We start from the raw sequence: 24751 nt of genomic DNA on the forward strand, positions 1-24751 counted from the left end.
AGGAGCCTGAGAAGGGGATCTGGAGAGGAGACCACGGAGAGCAGTCAAGGAAGCCGAGGGGCAGAGCTGTGCTGAGCTACAAGGAAGCAAACCCGAACATGAGTGAAGGAGGGTGGGGTGGAGGTGAAGACGCCCCTTTCTAGAGGATGCCCTCACTGCTAATACTAAACTAGTGAGGGTTAGAGAGCCAAATGGAAGCACTGATGGGAAGTAAGTTCTGAAGAGAATGAACTCTTCACCCTTCAGATCTTTTCATTTTATTCACTATTAACAAATAAAATACTGGAGAATTGTTGCTATTATTGAGACTAGGAGGTCAAACCTCTCCTTACCTATCTGGGTAGCATGTGTTCAGTGGAAGATATTAAATGATGTCTTTTGTCAAAGAGAAGTCGACCTGAAAAATAAATAAATAAAACCAAGGCGATGTCCTAGTTTTAGAAAAGATTTGCTACAACTTTATTTTAAACAGAGGTCTGTCAGAGTACTAAAATATTATTTGATTTCAAAGATTGTGGATATGCTGAGCTTTTCGATGATATGATGTGCAAAAGATGACTTACAGGCCCTCAATCAATGTTAGTTATCCCTCTCAACCACCTCCCACTCCCAATGCAAATCTATGCAAATCAGGCCTGATGTTTGTTCAGAGGGAGGTATGTTCTCCCTGTTCAGAGGTTAGATTAGTGCTTCTTGTCTAGGGTCAGACGCCTCTGTGTCTCTCCAAACCAGAGGCTGTGTGCTCACCAGGGTTGACCTTTCCTACACACATCAGCATTCACCCCTTCTAGGCCTGCTCATTTTACCTGATGTCTACAATGGGATAATCACTTTGGACGCTTCTGGGCAGATCTCCCGCTCCTGGAGGCCTGTGGAAAAGGTCCCCTGTGCAGTCTTTTGTGACTTGACTACCAGCAAATGTTCACACTGGCTGTGGCGGGCTCTGTGACAAAGAGGAGAAGCCTAGCCAGATTTTAGACCCCTATGTAACCCCATAATTGAGTCAAGGCTATGCCATGGTCAGAGGAGAGGGAAGGTGGAGGAAAAAGACCAAAGGGCTTCCTATAGGGCCAGTGATGAAAAGTCCATGCCAAGAGAACAGTGTGCACACATTCAAATGACATTATTGTGTTATATGGTTATGAGAAAAAAGGTTTCCCATTGCAAGATTATTTTTTAGCATCCTGATAAGCAACTGACCATGTCTGGGTCCACCAACTCGGCGCATCGCCCACTGTCTGCTTTCTCAGGTGGGCCACCTGACTTAGGGGAACTGGAAGCATGTAAAACCACACAGTGTTTGCAGTAACAGAATTATCCTATTCCACTCTCGGCATCAACAACAGTTGAGTATTTCAGGGAACTCTTGACCAGAAGATGAAAGGTGAAACTATTGCTTATTTCTAAAAGTTTCCAAAAAAGTGATTTAAATGATCATTCAGTTTTTCAACAGAAAATGTCAACTGACAATATACTTCCCAAGATTCTCTGAACACTTGCTGCTTCTGTTGTTGTGACCATCAATCTTAAACTCTTATTTCATGATCCTTAACCAATCCTAATCAAGCCCTTCCTTGAAAACACTTCTGAAACTAGACTCCAAAACCTTTTAGACATCCCAACTTTGCCTTCTCCTCTCCAGATACTATGAAGATTCTGTCTTACTGAAAAAAGAATGAACTCAGTCTTGTCTTAACAGTAAACTGTCCCGCTGCTCTTTGGGGGAAAGGCAGCATTTGATAATCTCATCTGACTTCTCCACCTCCCCACAAGTTCTGAAAGCCATTTAGAATTCAGACAAAGGTGATATGGGTTAGAGGTGCTTTGATCAAGCAGAACAAAGACCTCATTCTATCTTCAACATACATAACCTTAGGTGATCCACTTGGCCCCACATGTATATTCAATATATTGTTGCTGCTGCTACTTCTCAGTCACTCAGTCTTGTGTGACTCTTTGCGACCCCATGGACTGTAGCCTGCCAGACTCCTCTGTCCATGGAATTTTCCAAGCAGGAATACTTGAGTGAGCAATTAACGTAATGGTTATAAAGCCTTTTAATGAAAAGATATCATTTACTAGGAGACATATACAGAAAATAAAGTTCATTGTGCTCTAAAATTATGCCAGGTACATAACTCAAGTCATTTTTTCAGAAAAATTAATGTTCTAATAACAGCTATGATGTTTCAGTGGTAAATTAGGTGTTCTTCTCCTTCCCTTTGTTATACCCAAACTGGGTTCACTTCTTGATGGATGTCAACTAAACCAAAGATAAGGAGAAGGAACAGTTTGTTACTTGCAGCAAGTAAGGAAACCATCGGAGATCGTTCCCAAAGCAGTGTCTCCAGGAACACCAAAATTGGGGAAGTTTTAAGCTAAGGGTATATGCATACTCATTAAGGGACTTGAGCAGAAGAGAAGTCAGCAGAGAATTGGAGCAAAGGTTGACAGAGTCCGAAGCTCTAGTAGATTGAAGTCACAAAATTCAGGAAAAGTCAACATTACCATCCCTTTATTGTGGTACTTTAGTCATTAACAACCTTTTAGGCCATAAATATAACTATCTCTCTGAGTCTACACATGCTTCAACTGTACACAAAAACAAAGAAGTTGAGGGACTTTCTGTTTCCCTGAATGTCTCAAGTCTGTGGAACTGGGCTGTGGGTGACCTGGACCTGGCAGAGTGAGGCCTCTCCCCAAGACCGAACAAATAGAAATTATTTGGATGGTTCTTCATTTTCACAATGCCAGAGTCACCCTGAACAAATTGGTAATACATAGCAGAATTAAACGTAAACTTACTTTAGGAACCAACAAAGGGACTCTCACCCTGATCCCTTAATGCTCTTCATAAGTAGCATTGCTTGCAGTGGTGGGAAGTTAGAGGGAGCTTGATGTTTATCACTAGAGAACTTGATAAATAAGATATGGTGGATACATACAGTAAAATTCAGGTTATAAACAATGAATTATATGTGCATGAAAACCTACACAGATCTTTTAAAAAGAATGCTGAGTATAATTGAGGTGTAAAGCATAATTAGATTTACATAAACTAAGGACACAATCATTCACAAAATGACATATTTTAGAAGAAACACATATATCCAAGGACTTACACAACACACATTAGTGTGGATGAATACTGGGGAATGGGAAGTGCAAGTGAGGATAGAGGATAAAAATGAAAATGGAGAGGGATCTTTTGTAGACTTGATGGTAGAGGAGCAGAAGCTAAAAAGTATTATTAGGATATTATCAGCTCTCTACTTTTTAGTAGAAATTCTTACCTCTCTCTAAGTCTTGGGGAAAAAGAAAATTTACTAACTATCCCCAAGTAAATGTCACAGGACAAGGAGTCTTGAGTTTGTGCGGCTATGTCAATATAAACATCCCTATTGGAGGATTCTGCAGAAGGCTTGTCTCTCAATTTGGTTACTGCAGCTAAATGTGTCAGCAGGCTCTTATAGCTTGACCTCCACCAGTCCTTCTCTTGTATCTAGACAGGAATTGGTTATTATTCTCAGGGATAATAGCACTGGCTCAGAAGCTAACATGAGTTCATGATCATTGTATTAAGTTTCCTAGCACCACAAACTAGGTAGCTTAAAACAAAAACATTGTCTCCCAACTCTCCAGGGTAGATGTCTGAAATCAAGGTATAGGCAGGATCATGCTCCCCTTCAGGATCTATGGAAGAATCCTTCTGTCTCTTCTAGCTTCTGGTGGTGCCAGAAATACATGGTCTTTCTTGGCATGTAGATCCGTCCCTCCAACCTCTGCCTTCTCTTCACATTGCCTCCCCACTGTGTGTGTGCATATGTCCTCTGTTTTGTTTTCTTATAAAGACACCAGTCATTGGATTGGAGGCCATTTAGTAGAAAACAACCTACAGTACAGGGAGGAAACTGAAATGCACGTTACTAAGTGAAAGGAGCCAATCTGAAAAAGCTACATACTGTATGATTCCAATATATGACATTCTTGAAAAGGCAAAATTGTAGAGACAGTTAAAGGATTAGTCCTTCACAGGGTCTGGGAAAGTGGGATTTTTAGGACACTGAAATGATTTCATATGATACAATGGTGGATACAAGTCACACATTTGTCCAAACTCAGAAAGTACAACGTGAAGAGTGAGCCCTGGTGTAAACTATAGACATTGGGTGATAAGATGTATCATGTAAGTTCATGGATTGTAACAACTTTTATTCTGGTGTCCGATGATGATGAGGGAGAGTGTGCTTGTGTAGGGGTTTGGAGTGTGTGGGAATTCTCTGCACTTTTCACTCAATTGGTTGTAAACAAGCAGCTCAAAAAAAAAAGTTAACTCCATTAATATTTTAAATTGAGCATAATACGTATTACCTTCAATGCTGACGTCTAAAACATAGAACACTAGAGACTACAGTAAGTCCCCTACATATGAACCTTACAGTTATCAACTTTAAAAGATGCAAATGTGGGTTTGCATGTCCAATCACGTGAGTAATTATAGTCCATGAATCTGGCCTACATTTTCATGTATGTGCATCCCAGCATCTATATTTCAAGCTAGAACTGCAAGAGGGACACTTCATCGAACTCCTTGCTGTGCAACACAAGGAGCTTACTAATGAAGACTTGATGGAATTGGAGGCACAGAGAAAGGACAAAGAGAGACAAGAGGAAGAAGAAGTAACTGAAGAACCAGAGATTCAGGATGCAGGAAATGGAGAGGGGATTTTCTTTCTTTGAGAAGGCACTGTTAGTTTTTGAGGCATGGGACCTGAACTTAGGATGGTACAGGAAGGTTGCAGAAGCTGTTCAGAATGCAATCCAGCACTACTATATCATCTATGATGAGAAAAACAGAGCTACTACCCAGATGTCACTGGAACATTTTTTTAAGAGAGTAGATAGAATTGAATCCACAAAAGAACCAGAACCTGAGACATCAAAGTCAGGAGTGAGTGAAATTGTAGCTCTCCCTCAAACTTCTACTTCTCATGATCCTTCAGCATTTACTTCTCTCACCTCCTCTCCCTTCTCCAGTCAGTAATTCTTCTGCCTTTTCACTTGATATCAGCCCCTGTATGCCAGCTGTTGTATTGTATACTACCATACTTTTCAAGGTATTGTACTGTAAGATTAAAAACGTTTTATTTTTGTGTGTTTGCTTTTTTAAATATATTATTTGTGTGAAAACTATTATAAACCTACTACAGTACAGTACTAGATAGCTAATTGTGTTTGCTGGGTACGTAGGCTAACTTTGTTGAACTTTCAAGCAAATTGGATTTAGGAACTTGCTTTTAGAACAGAACACGTTCATATGGAGGGGACTTTCTGTACTACAAAAAGATTGTGATGGGACTTCCCTGGTGGTGCAGTGGATAAGAATACGCATGTCAATGCAGGGGACACAGATTTGATCCCTTGTCTAGGAAGATTCCAAATGTCATGCAGTAACTAAATCCCCATCCCATAACTACTGAGCCTGTGTTATAGAAGCCACAAGCCACAACAATCAAGTCTATGTGCTACAACTATTGAAGCCTGTACCCCTAGAGCCTGTACTCTGCTACAAGAGAAGCCACTGCAATGAAAACATATGTGCTGCAATAAAGACCAACTGAAGCTACAAATAAATAAATAAATACAATTATTATTATTATTTTAAGTAAATTTATTTATTTTAGTTGGGGGCTAATTACTTTACAATATTGTAGTAGTTTTTGCCATACATTGACATGAATCAGCCATGGGTTTACATGTGTTCCCTTTCCTGGACCCCCCTCCCACCTCCCTCCCCATCCCATCCCTCTGGGTCATCCCATTGCCCCAGTCCTGAGCATTCGTCTCATGCATCGAGCATGGAATGGTGTTCTGTTTCACATATGATAATATACATGTTTCAATGCTATTCTCCCAGAACGTCCCACCCTCACCTTCTCCCTCAGAGTCCATAAGACTGTGATGTAAGATTCATATGAACGTCTAACACAACATTAATGTCAATGTTAAGGAGAGAATCAAGAGGTTCAAAATTTTCCATTACATATAAACTAAACCAAGAAAAATTAAGATGGCATAAAATTAAAAGATAATGATTTTTATGTTTGGCATTTAAATACTAAAAGATATTTATTTAAATTCTAAAAACACTCATCAGCCAAAACCTAAGGGAAAATTGAAACTATTAGATATCAATAGTAATAACTGCCTCTTATCAAAGTGGAGAATTGAGGGAAATTTACAGACTTAAAGTATTAGAAAACTAGAACAGGTGAAAATTAAGATAAATTGCAAGATAAACAAAATGGACCCAGAAAGTTGACAACATTGAAACTTTTGGTTAAATGGACTTACCTGGAAGAAAAGGTACAAATAACACAGTGAACAGAAAGAGTACAATCACAGATAAATAAAGGGAATATTATCGAACTTTCACAATTAAATTTGAAAATTGAGACAACTTTTATTTTAGTACACCTAGACGCTTATATAGAACAGAAAAAAGGGAAGTATTTCAATATACTCCAGGAGGCTATTCAATAACAAAGCAGAGGATAATAAGAATAAAAGACATTTCCTCAAACTCCTAAATATATAGAGATGCCACAATCTTAAAGAAAAAAGCAACAAATCAAATTCAAGTTATTTAAACAGATACACCAAGATCAACTTGATTTATTTAAGAATTCAACGAAAGTCACTGTGAAAAAGAAAGGAGGGTCCTCAAAAAATTAACTATAGAATTACCATGTGGTCCAGCAATTCCACTTCTGGGTAGATACACACAAGAACTGAAAACAGGGACAAAAGCAATCTATTTATGCAATCATATTCAAAGCAGCATTATTCACAGTAGTCAAAAAATGGAACCAATCAGGTGTCCTTCAAAGGATGAGTGGATAAAAAATATGAGATACACACACACACACACACACACACACACACACACGCACAAGAGATTATTCAGCTTTATGCTCAGTTGCTCATTCATGTCTGACTCTTCGTGGCCCCAAGGACTGTAGTCCATTGAGTTTCTATGTCCAAAGAGTTTTCCAGGCAAGAATACTGGAGTGGGGTGCCATTTCCTACTCCAGGATTCAGCCTTAAAAAGGAAGGAAAATATAACACAATTTACCACATGGATGAACCTTGAAAATATCATGCTAAGTGAAATAAGCCAGTCACAAAAAGACCAGTATTGTGTGGATCCACTTATATGAGGTACCTAAAATACTCAAATTCAGAGAGAAACAAAGTAGATAGGTATTGCCAAGGGCTGGGGTGGGGAAGGGAAAGAGAGGGGAATAGAGAAATAGTGTTTAATGAGTAGAGTGTTTCAGTTTTGAAAGATGGAAAAAAATTGTACTTGAAGCTATCAAGATGACTATGAAGGAGTAATGAGAAAAACCCACCAGGTAGTACGTTCAATAGGATTCCAATGCTTTAATAACTTGCGGAATAAAGTGCTATTCTAGGTACCAGAGGGAGATAATTATGTGCCCTTTATTTAGATTCTGGCTCGAATAAATCAATTGAAGAAGAGCAGGAAATTTTCAATATAGACTGAGTACTCAGTATTATGGAATATGAAATTTATTAGCTGGGACAATCATATTGTGGTTATTTAAGAAAACATTCATATTTTAAGAGACAGATACAGAAGTTTCTAAGGGTGAAATGGCATGGTAACTGTGATTTGCTTTAAAATATTTCAACAAAAAGTGTAACAGATTAGACAAATGAGGAATACAGTTCTTCTTGAATCTGGGTGATGGATATGAGTTTATACTTTTGTGTGCTTGAAAGTGCTCCTAACATTCAACAAACTGATAAGTCATTAAGAAAAACCACTGAGCTCTCCTAATCAAAACACAGGTTGTTATTGAACAAAGCTTGAGTGTGCTTGCCCAAATGAGCAAAATCAATCTACTGACATGGTTGTGGTGAAAGAAAGTACAGCATTTATTTGCAAGGTGCCAAGCAAGGAGAATGGGCAGTAAATGTTTAAAGGACCTGAACTCCCCAGTGAATTTCAGACAGGAGATTTTTAGATTAAAAATAAGGGTAAGGATCTAAGTGTGTGATTATCTCATGGATTCTTCTGATTAATGGGGTTTTAATCAACAAAGTGATATCTGGCATCTTGATCATCATTCTTCTGGTTCCAAATTGTTTGGCTGTGGTCAGCAGGTTTCATCATGAGATCCTGGTTTCTGAAAAGTAACTCAAAGATATGTTGCCTCAGTTTATTATCTATATCCCTTGAAAATGATCTAGGAATTCTGTGACTGTTTTATGGCTAAACATTTATTGCTTGATTGCTTTTCCTTTGTTCCTGCATTTCCCCACTTCTGTAATCATTCACTGCTTGAATCTGCTCTTTGGAACTCTATGAAGACCTAAAAATTTCAACCTTTTCCCACAAACAAGAAGTGGGGACAATAGGAGATTGCATCCAGGAAGACCCTGCAGGGTCCTGCTCAATTTCAGGTCCCTCTGCTCTTTGATTCTTCTCATCCTGAGGGGAACAGGGGCGATGACCACTCTGGCTACTTCCTGCTGAACAGGGGCGATGTTAATTCTTCAGAATTAGAGGAGCAAAAGTCTTGGATCTTCTTTTCAAAGAATTCATGAGTCCCAAGTCCAGCATCATACTTTGAATTATGCAAACATGATTTCTCTCTTTGATCACTTTGTCATAGCATTTGAACAAATAATTGAAAATTAAGAAACACATTAGAAAGAAGATGATCAAATGGAACCTTGTAACAGTACTCAAAAAAGTCCCCCTATTTCAGATGTATTATGAACTAAGTCCTGATGTGCATCCTCTTTATGTACATCCTGTAACCAGGTAGACTTTTGAAGTATTTTGTTTACTTGGGTTTCAACTTCTCCAGAGGTATTGATGTATATGCAGCATGTGGTATTAGCCATCACACACACTCCTCCTTCTTTTGCTAGTAAGAAATCATGGAGTATTCTATTGCCTGGGAACACTCGAGTCAAAGAATTCAAAGATGTGTGTTGGGATGCAATACTTTCAGCTGTGTCCTCAGCAATTTGTCCAATTGTGGCAGATAGGTTATGAATCGTATCTCTATTGACATAAACTCTGGCAGTTGGTCTAAGGTTGCCAAAAGCACTTTGTCCTATCTTGTCTTTATACACTGCCAATATCATTCTTTTATTATGTTCGTTTGATTTAGTGAGGGAAGAGATGTTCTCCAGGCTATACAAAGATAAAGGCACCTGTTCATATCCCAGTAGGCATGACCCTTCTATTTCCCAGCTGTCTAAGCAGTGACATGCCCTCCCTTCTCTTCTTGGTGTACCCATTGTGCCACAGACAAAGTAATATCCTGAAGGGGCACAAGTTATACCTGCCAGAGTAGTGAAGTTGATACTTTCCTTTTGGGGGAGCATGGACATTAAGTCCTCTAGCCAGGGATCACAACCATTGCAAGCCTTCCATATTCCTGTTACATTATATTTAACTTTTCTGACTCTCTGGCATAACTCAGTGCCATTTTTAGCTCTTTTACAGTTGTAATTTATACATATCAGGGGGTTTTCTTCATCACATTTTTTCAGGAGATAGGCAAGAGACCGTGGTGGACCAGTGTTAACTCTTTCTTCAGTGAAAACTTCCTCAGCCAAGGTGAGACAAGGGATATGGGCACTCCTAGGTAATCTGGTTAGCCTAACTTTGAATGTGCGACCTGGAGGAGGAAGATGATAGTAGGTCGTGGGTTCTGGCACAGTAGCAAAATCAGTTACGGGGACTATCAGTGGGACATAGTCTTTATGGATGTCTTTAGATATCAAATGGCATATCCAACAATTACTTATGTTTTCACCCGTGGCTATACTCTGAGATAACATAATTAGAGAATTTTCCCTCCAAGAAACAGCAGACACCAGTGGGATGAGACAGTAAAGAAAAGCAAGAGCCATCATTATAGCTGGGGCCAAGATCTTATGTGGGAAAATGGCAATGGCCCTAAACTTTGGTACTAACCGTATTTTCACAAGGTTTAAATTAAAATAGAGCAAGGATTAAGTATCTCTTATTATCACTATCACAGCAAATGATAGGCTTGATTGTCTATAATATAATTACAGGTAAAATGATTAGATGAATCCAGAAGCAAACAAAAAACTATAAGCAAATAATAAAACAGAAAAATGCTGCAGCCAACTGTAAACGTTATGATAAATGTTCCCAGGTCATTCACAACTTATAAAAGATACTTTCTTTGATTTTAAGTGAAGTCCAACTATGGACTTGTAGGAAGGTCGACTGACTTTGTTCAGCTTTGTGGTTGTCCTTTCTGTAACTGCTGAGTACTGTAGATTTGTAGTTGAGTCAGAAGCGAGCTTCATTCATGTGTAACAGATCCACAACTTGACTCATGTCAACTGAACAGAAGAGCTGGTTAGCAGTAGAACATGGTAAGGCCCCACCCTCCGAGGCTGGAGTTGGTTCTTTGTGTACATTCTTCCCCATTATTAGGAGCACTCAGTCTCCAGTTCTAAAACACTGGAAGAGGACATCTATGGGAAACATTATTTATTAGTACTAAATTTAGAAATAGTATTGCAAACTTACCCCAGTGTTTGCACATATCTTACAGTGTCTAATTCTTTTACCTTTCAGTCACATATCTGACCACTTAACTGCTAAGAATAGAGGAAGGATCTCTCACACAGCATTTCATAAGGACTCAATTGGAGTCTACTTCTAGGACACATTCTAATTCTAAGCAGTGCAACTGGCAACTTAACCCAGGTTAAGTCAGTTTCTTGACAGATTTTAGCCATTGTCTTTTTTAACATGTGGTTCTGGTTGACCACAGGCTCTAAAATGCCTGCAAGCTCTTTTTTATTCCACATGTTTTGGATTCCTCCTGAATCATATTAGCAATAAAGACACCTCCAGTATCACTCTGAATTGAGCTGGGTAGTCCAAATCTAGGAATTATCTCCTAGGTCAAGACCTTTACTACTTCTGAAGTGTTTTCAATACAGCAAGGAAATGTTTCTAAGCAGCCTGTTAAGGTCAGCCATCACTAGTGGGTAGTGAAATTCTCCTTTTACTTTGGGCATGACTGTAAAATCTACTCACAATCTTCACTCAGGCTCTCTCCTGCATCTTAGACTCCATACAGGGTGGGGGAGTTCCAGTCTTAGAATTATTTTTGGCACAAATGATACATTTTCATAATATTCTTTAAAGTGTTCTTTGCATATTTGATCTTTTAATGTAGTCCTAAAAGAGATCAATCCTGGGTGTTCATTGGAAGGTTTGATGTTGAAGCTGAAACTCCAATATTTTGGCCACCTCATGTGAAGGGTTGACTCTTTGGAAAAGACCCTAATGCTGGGTAGGATTGGGGGCGGGAGGAGAAGGGGACGACAGAGGATGAGATTGTTGGATGGCATCACCGACTCGATGGACATGGGTTTGGGTGGACTCTGGGAGTTGGTGATGGACAGGGAGGCCTGGCGTGCTGCAATTCATGGGGTCGCAAAGAGTTGGACACGACTGAGTGACTGAACTGAACTGAACTGATATCTACTGACCATTATGTGTGCTCAGGTATACAGATCCAATAACCTCTTCCATGAGATATACATGAATTAAAACACTCCTTGGTCATTTTCCACTTGCTCCTATGTACATAACACTAAATACTTATTCTCGTGACCTTTCAAGGTTCTCAGTATGTCAGGTTAAATTGGGTCAGGTTTATACTTAGAATCTGTGCTGTTACTAAAGTTGTTTTTTCCTGACTGTCCTGGGAAATGCACAACTCCCACCTCCTTTGGCTTGAACACTGTGTCTAGCAGATTCAAAACTTCTTGGGGACAAGTTTGATTTCGTTTTCTTCAGAAGTGAGCAATCTATCTTTCCAAATTGCCCCATATGCATTCACAACTGAAAAGGCATATTTCGAGTCAGTATAGATGTTAACTATCTTAAACTCACAGAGGCCGAAAAGTTAAGTGAGGACAATAATTTAACTTTTTGGGCCAAGTACATGATGGCAAAGTTTCCACTCCTAGGATCTCCTGCAAGGTTATCACTGTGTATGTGCTCTTTCAGTTTCTATGGTCCATGAAACTACTTCCATATGAGAATTTCTCGATGTCTGGATCTCCCAAGGAATCATTAATCAGGCCCAAACAGCTGCTCCACAATCTGCAAATAATAATGTATGAACCTGGGTGCATGGGCCACCCAAAGGGGTGGGGAGCAATGAAACCAGATTCAAAAAAGGGCATAGTCTTTGGGGTCACATTAGGATTATCAAATAAAATTGACTGATATCTTCCCAAGTGGTCTGAAGTGAGCCAATATCCACCCTCTAGTTCCAACAGCAGCAACACATACTGGGATGTAAACACCATGGTTGGCTGTCCTGGAGTGAATTCTGCTTCTTGCCACAAATCTAGAGCAGTAGCTAAGACGCTCAGATACATTGACCAACCCTGGATTATACTGTCCAAAGCCTTTGTGAAATAGGATACTGGGCGTTTTGTGCTCTCAGATTGTAGGTCAATACCTCCAGTCTCACTACCTGTCTTTTATATTTAAAAGGATCAAATGACTTTTTCAAATGTGGCAAACGCAGAACAGGGGCAGTCAGTAGTTCTCCCTTCATTGATTGGAAGATTTGTCACATTCTCTGCTCCCCACTGAGGGCTTATTGTCAGACTTATTTAAGGGCCTCATGTAACTGTTTAACTATTAACTTAATTCGGGGACTCATGTGCAGCAGAATCTTGCCATTCCAGGTACCGAGGCAACTGTGTTTGGTGTTGGACACTGTTACTCTGGCTACTGTCTCCAGGCAGTCCTGGAGAAATTCCTCTGGCCTTTGGTCAGTTTGATTCCTAGATATTTCACTGAGAGTTGTGAAATTTGGGCCTTTTTCCAAGAGAGTTTAGAGCTTCATTTGGCCAGAGAGTTGAGATGGTTGATTGCTTTGATTTTCAGATCTTCCTTACAAATGCAAATAACTCTTGGGATTCAAGACTCAAAGTAATATAGAAAAAGACCTCTGTTAAGCCTAACAATAATCCTCAGGTTAAGATAGTCAATTGAATATAAGTATTGGGGACTACAGTTTGGATATCTTTCACTATCTGATTTATGGCTCTTATGTCCTGAATGAATCAGTGTTCTTCAGGGCTTGGCTTCATGAAGTCAGGATGTGAGTATTATAAGGTGAAGGCATGCATGCATGCTGAGTTGCTTTTAGTCATGTCCAACTCTTTGCGACCCTATGGACTGTAGCCCACTAGGTTCCTCTGTCCATGGGATTTTCCAGGCAAGTATACTCTAGTGGGTTGCTGTGCCTGATACCTGGGAATCTTCCCAACACAGGATTGAACCCATGTCTCTTACATCACCGGCATTGGAAGGCAGATTCTAACCACTAGTGACACATGGGAAGCCTGTAAGTTGATTGAAGGAGAAAAATAAGCAGGCATTTTTAAAATCCAGTTTGTCAAAGTCTGCATCCCTGTATTGCTTGCTCCTTTAAAGGGTATTGCCTTAAGCTTAGAGTTTCAGTGTCCAGTTTCAGTTTCACCTTTACTGCTATGGCCTTCCTTGCTGTACCTGCCCTCTGATCAGCCTATGCTCTCAGGCTTCCCTGGTGCAGGATGTCTTCACAGATGCTAGTGGCTCCATCCCTTGACAGGATGGCTGCCTGCAAGGCACAGGCTTGTTTTGGTATTCCTTCTATATTCAGTCTTCCAGGAATGAAAGTCATTTTAGCATAATAAATCTGACCTCAACAATGAGACTGAGCTCTCTGGCATGTATATAAAAGTGTGTTTTAAGTTAAGCGCCTCAATCTAGGGCCTGTAAAGCAGTTTTGGGAGAGGCATTCTGTAGACTCCTCTTGACATGGCTCTTTTTTGGGGTTAGCTCGTGTTCAAGACTGAGCTAGTGGCTCCAGTAGCAAGCAGAAAGTCAGCTGTCTGTTTCCCAAAAAAGGGTTACCTGGTGCTCCTGGTGGGAGGTGGGATGGAACCTGTTTCCCAAGTGAACTCCCTGGCTTTCCTCACTCTCTCTTGTCTCCAGCATGAAGAATGATTTCTCCTCCTCTTCTGGTTTCTGTTTTTAAGTTGGGACAGATTTTTTTTTTCAGTGGCCTTCTTGGCTTTCAGTAAGCACTGCTGGGGATGCACTTTAACATGTCCCCTTTAGGGGTCGCTTTTCTGAGGGCTACCCTTCACTCGCTTGTCTTCCTGGGATCTTATCCTCTGCTCAGATTTCTTGTTTCTCTGGTCAGTGAGTATCGCTGCCGAAATGGGCATCTGCTGGTTCATTTTAAGGGTCTCCTTTTGGTCTTGTTTGCCCTCCTGACTGTGAGAAACTGAAAGCAGCTTCTATTACACCAAAAGAGATACCAGAAGCAGAAAAAGACCTTCTATCTTTTGCACAATTTCTAGATATCTGGGGCACTCTGAGCCACAGGGTCTATTAATTAACTTGAAATTCTCCAGATTATCTAGATTCACATCAGTATATTGGCGATATGCCCTGTACTTTCTCTCCCCAAACTCAGAGTTTTTACTGTGGCTGTTTGCACATTCCTTGCGCCTTATGAAAACTCCTGTGTTGGTTCTCCCTTTTGGAGCCCTACCATGATGTACTCCTTGTAATGCTCAATTCCAGCGCTATCTCCTAGGTCATTCTCCTCCCATTCTGGATATGTGGTGGGAATTGTTTCTGCTGCTGGTGCTGGGAGGGGATTGCCAGAGACAGCAACATGCACTCTATCTGCCTCTTCTCTAGCATTTTCTATTACTGTCTTTATCTCTTCCTCAGCCAATGGGGTAGTTAGGAAGCTCTGACCCAGTTCGGACTGTGGGTGGCAAAGATGGAGGAGAATGCATTTTCCATCCTGGTATGGTCATCACAATAGGTTGGTATATTAATTTCCCAATTAAACAAATCTGAATTTGAAAAGGGAGGGTATATCCATGTGAATCCTGCTGGCTGATCTTGGGCATTTACTCCTCCAATGAGAATCTGCCTCAGTGTGAATGCCTTGCCTGAACATAAGTGGTTCTCTGACCAATATGAGTGCTCTGTCGGATATAAGAAGGAGACAATTCCTCCTTCCTCAGCTTCTACCTGAGCAGGTGAAGGTGAATTTGTTGCTATGGGATCTATGGCCCCAGCCCCTGCTTCCCCATTCTGCTCACCATACAGAGACAACTGAGTTGGATATCTAGGAGCATTTATTTGTTGAATTAATTCCCCTTCTCTTGATTCTGGAGAATCTGGTAGAACTTTTTAAATAGAATTTTTAGTATCTCCTTATTTGAGGAAATTTCTTTCTCTGTCATACTCTATGCATGTTACATTTTTGTCTATATAGGTTCACTTGATAAAATAATATCAACGGCTGTACTTAAGAAACATCATTCCATTTCCTCCCATTTAACAAAACAGTTCTAGTTGAAAGATGGTGTTATTTAGAGAGATACTGGGGGGCAATATAATCCAGGTCCTAGACTACTGAGGCCAAGCTGTGTTACAATAGAACAGCATTTTTTTTTTCCGAGGTGCTTAAATATTTACCAATTCTGCAAACTATACTCTCAGGGTCTACAACATGTAACAGACTTTTGATTATCCATTTTGAGTTGTTCACAGAGAGTGCTGTCAAATGTTAAAGAAGGAAGCAAGTCCACAAACACAAGGCATCTCTCAGGGTTACAGATTCTTTAGTTCAATACAGAAAACCCTCAAAATCAATGCCCAATCATGGACAGAGCCAAGTGGCTAAAAGAAAGAATACCTTGGTGCCATCACACATGAGCTCTGCTATTTCACAGAGATGTTACAAGCAAGTGCTTTGTTTCCATCCCCTCGATGTACCAAGGGCCACTGTAATCCAGTTGGTGGCAGAGACTCAGGGTTGTCCCTGAGACAAAGGCGCTCAGGAATCTGCTGGACAGAATCTTAGAGCCACTTCTTGCTAGGGACCAATGTGTCACAACGACATCCAGCTGGTGTGGTGGTCCTTTCATGGTCACCAAAATAGTTGCATACTTGAACTCAGGTTTACTTGCAGCAAAGTCAATCTATTGATTCCAGGTTGTGGTGAAGGAAAAGTATGGTGTTAATTTGCAGGTCATCAAGCAAGGAGTTCAGGGCCTTTGTGCATTAGTTGCCTACTCTCTTTTCTTTGTGCCCTGCCAATAAATGCTGTACTTTCCTTTATCGTGACCCACTGTCAGTAGATTGACTGCTGTGCATCAGGTGAATGAAACCAAGTCCAGTTCAGTAACAAAACTGCCCTATATGTCCTACAAATACTACTAAAGCAAACATCAAGGAAAACTGAAAATAAGAACAAAGTCGTACATATAAATGCTTACAAAATTAAAGCACTGACTAATGTAGCATAATCCAAGTCAAAACAAAGAAAAATTTTCAGTTATTGCAATCTGGAAGTATAAATTATTTTGTACTCCAAAAAACATGGCTAGGACGAAACCAAGAAAAGACAAAATGCTGAGTTAGAAGTAGAAATTTAAGAGAAAACTGTAAGAATAAAAGCAAAAGCCAAGTAAGAATTTTCCTTAGAGAAAAAATAACCATGTGTAAAATTAAGCATAAAAAGTGAGCCAGTGTGAGGATTTTAAAAGATACATCAGCAAATGTATGGTAATTAAAAAATCTAAATGGAACACATGATATCCTAGCAAGATTTTAAATAATCAAATATTAATCCAAAAATAATCCATCTGGTCCCATCAGTTCAGTTCAGTCACTCAGTCGTGTCTGACTTTTTGTGACCCCAAGGAGAGCAGAACATCAGGCTTCCCTGTCCATCACCAAATCCTGGAGCTTACTCTAACTCATGTCCATTGAGTTGGACATGCCATCCAACCACCTCATCCTGTGTTGTCCCCTTCTCCTCTCACCTTCAATCTTTCCCAGCATCAGGGTCTTTTCCGATGAGTCAGTTCTTCCCATCAGGTGGCCAAAGTATTGGAGTTTCACCTTCAACATCAGTCCTTCCAATGAATATTCAAGATTGATTTCCATTAGGATTGATTGGTTGGATCTCCTTGCAGCCCAAGGGATTCTCAAGAGTCTTCTCCCAACATCACAGTTCAAAAGCATCAATTCTTTCGCACTCAGCTTTCTTTATGGTCCAACTCTCACATCCACACATGACTACTGGAAAAAACTTTGACTCGATGGACCTTTGTTGGCAAAGTAATGGCTCTGATTTTTAATACACTGTCTAGTTTGGTCATAACTTTTCTTCCAAGGAGCAAGCATCTTTTAATTTCATGGCTCCAGTCACCATCTGCAATGATTTGAAAGCTCAAAAAACTAAAGTCTGTCACTGTTTCCATTGTTTCCTCATTTATTTGCCATGAAGTGATAGAAGCAAATGCCATGATTTTAGTTTTCTGAATGTTGAGTTTCAAGCCAACTTTTTCACTCTCCTCTTTCACTTTCATCAAGAGGCTCTTTAGTTCTTCTTTGCTTTCTGCCATAAGGGTGGTGTCATCTGCATATGTGAAGTTATTGATATTTCTCCCAGCAATCTTGATTCCAGCTTGTGTCTCATCCAGCCCAGCATTTTGCATAATGTACTCTGCATATAAGTTAAAGAAGCAGGGTGACAATATACACCTTTGATGTGCTCTTTTCACGATTTGGAACCAGTCTGTTGTTTAATGTCCACTTCTAACTGTTGCTTCTTGACCTGCATACAGATTTTTTGGGAGGCAGATCAGGTGGTCTGATATTCCTATCTCTTGAAGAATTTTTCACAGTTTTTTGTGATCCACACAGTTAAAGGCTTTTGTGTAGTCAATAAAGTAGAAGTAGATGTTTTTGTGGAACTCTCTTGCTTTTTTGATGATCCAACGGATGTTGGCAACTTGATCTCTGTTTCCTCTGCCTTTTCTAAAACCAGCTTGAACATCTGGAAGTTCAGGGTTCATATACTGTTGATGCTTGGCTTGGAGAATTTTGAGCATTACTTTGTTAGCATGTGAAATGAGTGCAATTGTGCGGTACTTTGAACATTCTTTGGCATTACCTTTCTTTGAGATGTAATGAAAACTAACCTTTTCCAGTCCTGTGGCCTCTGCTGAGTTTTCCAAATTTGCTGGCATATTGAGTGCAGCACTTTCACAGCATCATCTTTTAGGATTTGAAATAGCTCAACTGGAATTCCATCACCTCCACTAGTTTTGTTCATAGCAATGCTTCCTAAGGCCCACTTGACTTCACATTCCAGGATTTCTGGCTCTAGGTGAGTGATCACACCATCATGGTTATCTGGGTCATTGTATAATTCTGTATATTGTTGTCACCTCTTCGTAATATTGTCTGCTTCTGTTAGGTCCATACCATTTCTATCCTTTATTGTGCCCATCTTTGCATGAAATGTGAAGATGCACACACTTTATGTGTCCTGGTCCCATCACTTCATGGCAAATAAATGGGGAAACAATGGAAAACAGTGATAGACTTTATTTTCTTGGGCTCCAAAATCCCTGAAGATGGTGACTACAGCCATGAAATTAAAAGTCGCCTGCCACTTGGAAGAAAAGCTATGACCAACCTCGATGGCATATTCAAAAGTAGGGACATTACTTAGTCAAAAACATCCATCTAGTCAAAGCTATGGTTTTTCCAGGAGTCATGTATGGATGTGAGAGATGAACCATAAGGAAGGCTGAGAGCCATAGAATTGATGCTTTTGAACTGTGGTGTTGGAGAAGACTCTTGAGAGTCCCTTGGACTGCAAGGAGATCTAATCAATCCATCCTAAAGGAGATCAGTCTTGAATATTCATTGGAAGCTCTGATGCTGAAGCTCCAGCTCCAGTATTTTGGCTATCTAATGCGAAGAACTGACTCTTTCAAAAAGAACCTGAGGCTGGGAAAGATTGAAGGTGGGAGGAGAAGGGGATGAAAAAGGATGAGATCATTGGATGGCATCACTGACTCAATGGACATGAGTTTTAGCAAGCTCCAGGAGTTGGTGATAGACAGGGAAGCCTGGTGTGCTGCAGTCCATGCAGTTGTAAAGAGTCAGATACGACTGAGTGACTGAACTGAACTGAATCTAAAAAATATAAACAAACACAGAATCCTCATTAGTGAGGATAAAAAAAAAAAAAAAAGAGCAAAATGTTCAAGATTGTAAAAAGGTTCCAAATCCAGAACCATCCTTCAGCAATATAGAACATACGATATTCATTAATGATTTCTGAACTACACAAAAGCTAAAATAGGGAAGTACTTCACTGAAGAGAGAATAACAAATTCTAAACCACCACTAAAAACAATCTTTCATGTTTCTTGTATTGAAAGTGTAAGGAAATTTATAAATAAAAGTTTTAAAATAGAGGGAATTGCAAAGCAATGAGTACTAAACATGAAAAGTTACCCAAGACGAGAAGCTGTGGCTATAATTAAAAAAAATAGGATCACAATTACCTATCTTCTGTGGGAATAATTATGAGTTTTCAGGAACTTGGAACACCTATTAAAATAGGAAATAATACACATACTCTCCCCTTGATGATCTACACAAGAATTAAAGCCACCTGGACTTAACAATACACGAGCAAAGCGTTAAATACTGAGGTTTTCATGACAAAAACTCAGAAAACAAATATCCTTTAATAAGAGAAGCATTGAGCCAAAGAAGCTCAGTGTCCACTGAGAAATCAGAATGTACCGGTTAGGATGTCTTGGATACATTAGAGGCGAAAACAAGCTGCAAATAATTCAGATAGTACAAGCCCATTTTTGTAAATATACACAAAACCATAGTAGTCAGAATGGACTGTAAACAGATAAAAACATGCTCCATGATTATTAGTCAGGTGAATGCTAATAAAACTGGTTCCATTGGTCGAAAAGTTGATGATGGCCACAATTGGGCTAAATACCCCCCTCTCCACTTGGAAAGGGACAACAGAGCTGGTAGATCCTTTGGGTAATTAAAATGTGAAAAGTAAAGAGTAATGCCTAACCCTGGGTGCTCCAGAGTACTCTGTGGGAATATGAATCATTCTTTCTCTCATGAAAAGGGAATCCACAAAGTTGCCAGCAATTTCAGAAAAACAAACAAACAAACAAACAAAAAGGGACCCTAAGAATAGGCTGCCTGTTTTGAAAAGTTAACTCAGTACAGAGAAAATGAAGTAAACAATAAACATATGAAATGATGGCAGTCATAAACTAAGAAAACGCAAATCCAAACAAGCTGTTTTCCATCCCCAATTAAGGGGAATTGGATTCAAGTGGGGCAGCCTTGCAGAAAGGCCAGGTGAGTCCCAGAATTGGAGAATATGAAACACATCCAAATTCAATTTATGATTTGCTCCATTTATTGCACACAATCACACAAGCACTCTAAGTTAGACCGCCAGTAAAAAAAGAAGAGCAATCTGGAAGAAGGTGTCCAACAGGCACCCCGCTTTCTCGGCTATCAAGAGCAGTGTGAGCAAGAAGTCACAGAGCCTCCAACTGGACTCAGTCACCAGACAAGAGCCTGCGAGCTACTCAGCGTAGCAGTCTCATTTTTCAGGAGCCTCCAATACAGAATACCAGTGAAGCCTCAGGGAATTCTTATCTATGTCAGTGCTCCTGTTCCAGTGATGGCATCCCTGGACCTCACCAAATTACCATATCCCTATTAACACTTGTAATATGCCACACTTAAACACTTAAAGTCTAACATAGGATATTTAGAAATAATCATCTTGCAGGCTCACATTGGCCACTGAGACTCCATTTTGAATTACTTAACATAGCCTAAAGGCATACAAGATGAGTAGGAATCACATGCTTAAAAGTCACATCAAATCTTTAGCATCCCTCACCTCCCCATTCTCTGAAAAGCCTGCGATATGAATTGCTATATGTTACTCACCCTTCTTAACTGATTGCTGTCTCCAAATTTCACCCTCCTGTTGCATATTGTTAGAGCAAGTTCTTTAGAACATAAACCAGCACTCATCACCACACGGAATAAAAGCCTGTGTCAACTAAAAATTGACACTTGGAATCTACCTCTACAATGATTAAATCATATGCTGCTGCAGCTGCTGACTTTCAACAGCCCCTGAAAGGAGTTCACTGTGGAGAGCTGAGACACTCTGTGCTTTGGGAAAAGCTGGCAGAACAGGTCTTCAGATAGATACTTTCAGGAGCTGATTTTATGAGCCCACGTCTTGCATCTCCTGATAACTAGAAAAGCACCAAAGTCCTTCATGGTGATGTCTGCTCTTCCTGCCTAGGAGAAGTTGTTGTTTGTTGCTTTTAGTTAACAAACTAAAGTTTGTATCCTAACTATGAACTAAGTTGTGTCCAATTCTCTGTGATCCCATGGACTGTAGTGTGACAGGATTTTCTGTACATGGATTTCCCAGGCAAGAATCCTGGATGGGTTGCTAGTTCCTTATCCAGGGATCTTCCCCACCCAGGGATTGAACCTGAGTCCCCAAGTCTCCTGCACTGGCAGGCATTACCACTGAGCCACCATGGAAACCCAACAAGCAGAAGCCTTTGGCAAAAGTTATGCGCTGGATTGCATGAGCTTCCCTTTCACCATAATCACATACATACTCATCTCCCCTCCTACTTCTTTGGAGCAGTTTCTCTGAGCTATCTGAAATGCCATCTCCAAGGCTGCAGTCCTCTTTTTGCTCCAAATAAAACTGAGCTTGGAACATTTCACATTGTACATTTTTTAAAAGTCAGCGCTCTGGAGTCTAAGACCCTCTGATGATTCTCCAAGCCTGACCTGAAATTTGCCAAGTTTGCCCGACCCTGGATGTTTAAACTTTGCTTTCCACCTTAATTTAGGGATTCTGAACTCAGAGTGGATAGATTCTCAGTGGTGCCTAGGATCTAGGGCAAGAAAGAGACCATATCTGTTTTCATTCATATCTGAATGGAATTTAGCATGATAAAACTATCAAAACAGTAATTGAGATATAGACTATGTGAGCCTCTTAACTTATTATTAAATAAGATTGAGTGGTAGATTTAAACAATTTTTGAATTTTAACTTAGAATATAAAACTGTATTTCATGATACCTGCAAAACTATAACATGAAACGAAAAAAGCTATGATTTCCAGTGATGACAAATTCATGGTTCTGTTAATAATATCAAACCACCAAAGCTCCAGGTTAAGGATCCCCACCCTACACTCACTCATTCATCAGTCCAAAAAGTCTGTTCCCCTGATTCACTAAAATATGTGTGCTCCCACACCCTCTCCACTTCTCCATTTAACAAGCCACTCAACTACCAAGTTTTAGCTGCTGCTAACAAAAATCATAAGCCCCAAATGGCATCTCTTATGCTAAAGCCTAGGCACCAATCCTAGACTTCGCACTTAACTTACTTGCAGTTTCCACCTTCCCCAGAAATGTAACCTTAGCCAGCCGGACCGGAATTTTCTGATTGGCACCGAAGAGGTTATCTGTTCTGTGGGCCCTCTCCATAGCCTGCCCCCAGAGCAAGAAGCTGTCTACAGATGAAGCTGCCATTCTTTTCCCTCAAAAGATGTCCTGGCCAAAAAATAATCTTTTCTTTCCCTAAGGGCTAGAGGGGATACTCCCCAATTTGACCTTCAAATTGATTGTGTTTTGTTTTACACCTCTGCTCACCCACGAAGGTCCTTGTTCTGGAAGGAGGATGAGTTCTCTGCAGAGCAGGACTTGGTCTCCTGTGCAGCTGTGACTCGGGGCCTAGAATTCAAGCAAAGCCGTTGATACAGAATTCCAAGTTTAAGGTTTAGTATGCAGATAAGTACCTCCATTTAGTACTCAGAAAATAAAAAATACTTTTCTCGATATGCATTTGCTTAAATTTACATGATTGTAATAGTAAACATGTTTTTCCTTTTGTTTTTAGAAAAAGAGCTCAATTTTCTAACAATGAAGGAAATGTAGGAAGAGTTACTACTTCCAACCCAATCCCCAGTCAGAAAAAAACCTGAAAATATAGGTTGGAGATAAAGTTTAGGCCTCATATCTAGGGAACGGAGGAGAAAGGATCAATGTCCAGGTTCCCTAAGTTCTGAAGCTCTCGCTTATACCATTGCCTCCAAAGACACTGTCAATTTCACCTCCCAATCATGTTTTTAAAGCAAATACTTTAGTCCTTCCTCATTTCCTCCTGGTCTTCATTTTCTTCTCACATGGCACTACTATTTTCGTATTCCCAATTTCTTAATAAGAGACACTTAGGAAGGTGCCTTTCTCATGGTCCAGTGAGAGACAGAGCAGATATAAAGCTAGGGGAGCCCAGGACAGCATCTGTCCCATGCCCCATACTTCTGTCAGCCTTACCTGGAGAGGGGCTCCAGCCCTAGGTCTCAGCCCAGAGCAGAGTGAGGAAGGAGGCTAGAGGCCTGATCCCGCTGACCAGCTGATCCATGTTGATCTTATATTGTCTCCTCCCTCCCCTTGCAGAGTTTGCAAATCTCTAGGCCCAACCCCTTTTAAATTCCACCCCTTCCCTACCTCTCCTGACATCTCATGCAACCCTGAAGCCACTGCTGACTTCCAATCTTGACTTCTATCCATAACCACTGAGCTCCACCTTCAGGTCCAGTTCTTGGGCACTTCTGATTCTCCCCCACTCCACAACTGCCAGGATGTCAGGCTGTCACGGGAATAAAAATGAAAAAAAAGGGAAACTGTCCATCCCTTATTTGTGTCCTATGCTTTATGACCTCATGGACTACACAGCCCACCAGGCTCCTCTGTCCATGGAATTCCGGCAAGAATACTGGAGTGGGTAGCCATTCCCTTCTCCTAGGGAATCTTCCTGACCCAGGGTGGAACCTGGGTCTCCTGCATTGCAGCTGGATTCTTTACTGTCTGAGCCACCAGGGAAGACCCCTCAACGCAATAAAGGCAACACCAATTACTAAGTTATTCAGCTATAACCCCAGCAGTCAACCTTGACTTTTCTCTTTTCTTCAATCCCTACATTTAATCATGCTCATACCTTTGGATTTGTCCACTTCTTTCTCATATGTGAAACAGAACACCATTCCATGTTTCTTTAGTTACGTGTGACTATGCAGCCTTCCTGGGGCAGAGTCCTCCTACTATGTCTTCTGTTTTAACTCTTCTCTGAGGTCCCCAGAAAACAATACTTGATACACATTTCCAGAACTGTTGTACAGATGCTAAAATCCCCACAGAATGGAAGAAATTATTGACTTTAAAAAATGTACGTGAAAGTTGTGAGTTAAGTTTTATTGGGAGCAAAATGAGGACTGTAGCCTGGGAAACAGCACCTCAGATAGCTCTGATAAACTGCTCCACAGAGGTAGTGGGGAAGGTCAGCACAGATGTGATTTTGGTAAAGGGGGAGTTCATGCAATCAAGTGCTTCATTTTCGTAGAAGTTTTCTGCTAGTCTCATGAAAGCTTCTAGATATGAAGAGATACAAGAACTGGGCTCATAAGGCCATCTTCTGAAAATATTTGTCTACAAACCTGTCAATTTTTTCCAGAGCACAGAGTGCCTCATTCACCTCTCCACCCAGAACTCCTTTCATGGAGTGTTGAAAGTCAGCAGCTGCAGCAGCACATGATTTAACCCTTGTAGAGGTAGATGACAAGTGTCAATTTATAGCTGCCAAAATTAACTACTTGAAGACCATGAACACATAGCCCCTCAGACCTACTGGAGCCAGAGGATTGATAAA

The 24751-nt window shown here is 40.4% G+C and overlaps 2 long non-coding RNA genes across 2 annotated transcripts; one reads left to right on the forward strand and one right to left on the reverse strand.

Moving 5' to 3' along the window:
* Nucleotides 1-7941: 7941 nt before the first annotated feature.
* LOC145504733 (uncharacterized) lies at nt 7942-10489 on the reverse strand. Its single transcript, XR_014052459.1, has 2 exons — nt 10309-10489; nt 7942-9722 (listed from the first exon to the last, which is right to left on the reverse strand). It is a non-coding gene; the product is annotated as an uncharacterized LOC145504733 (long non-coding RNA).
* Nucleotides 10490-12827: 2338 nt separating this feature from the next.
* Nucleotides 12828-22881, forward strand: LOC145504735 (uncharacterized). Its single transcript, XR_014052461.1, has 2 exons — nt 12828-18311; nt 22704-22881. It is a non-coding gene; the product is annotated as an uncharacterized LOC145504735 (long non-coding RNA).
* Nucleotides 22882-24751: the final 1870 nt, after the last annotated feature.

The sequence above is a fragment of the Giraffa tippelskirchi genome, chromosome 5 (genome assembly GCF_054371585.1).
Source record: "Giraffa tippelskirchi isolate mGirTip1 chromosome 5, T2T-mGirTip1v1.2.pri, whole genome shotgun sequence".
In the NCBI taxonomy this organism is placed as follows: Eukaryota; Metazoa; Chordata; class Mammalia; order Artiodactyla; family Giraffidae; genus Giraffa; species Giraffa tippelskirchi.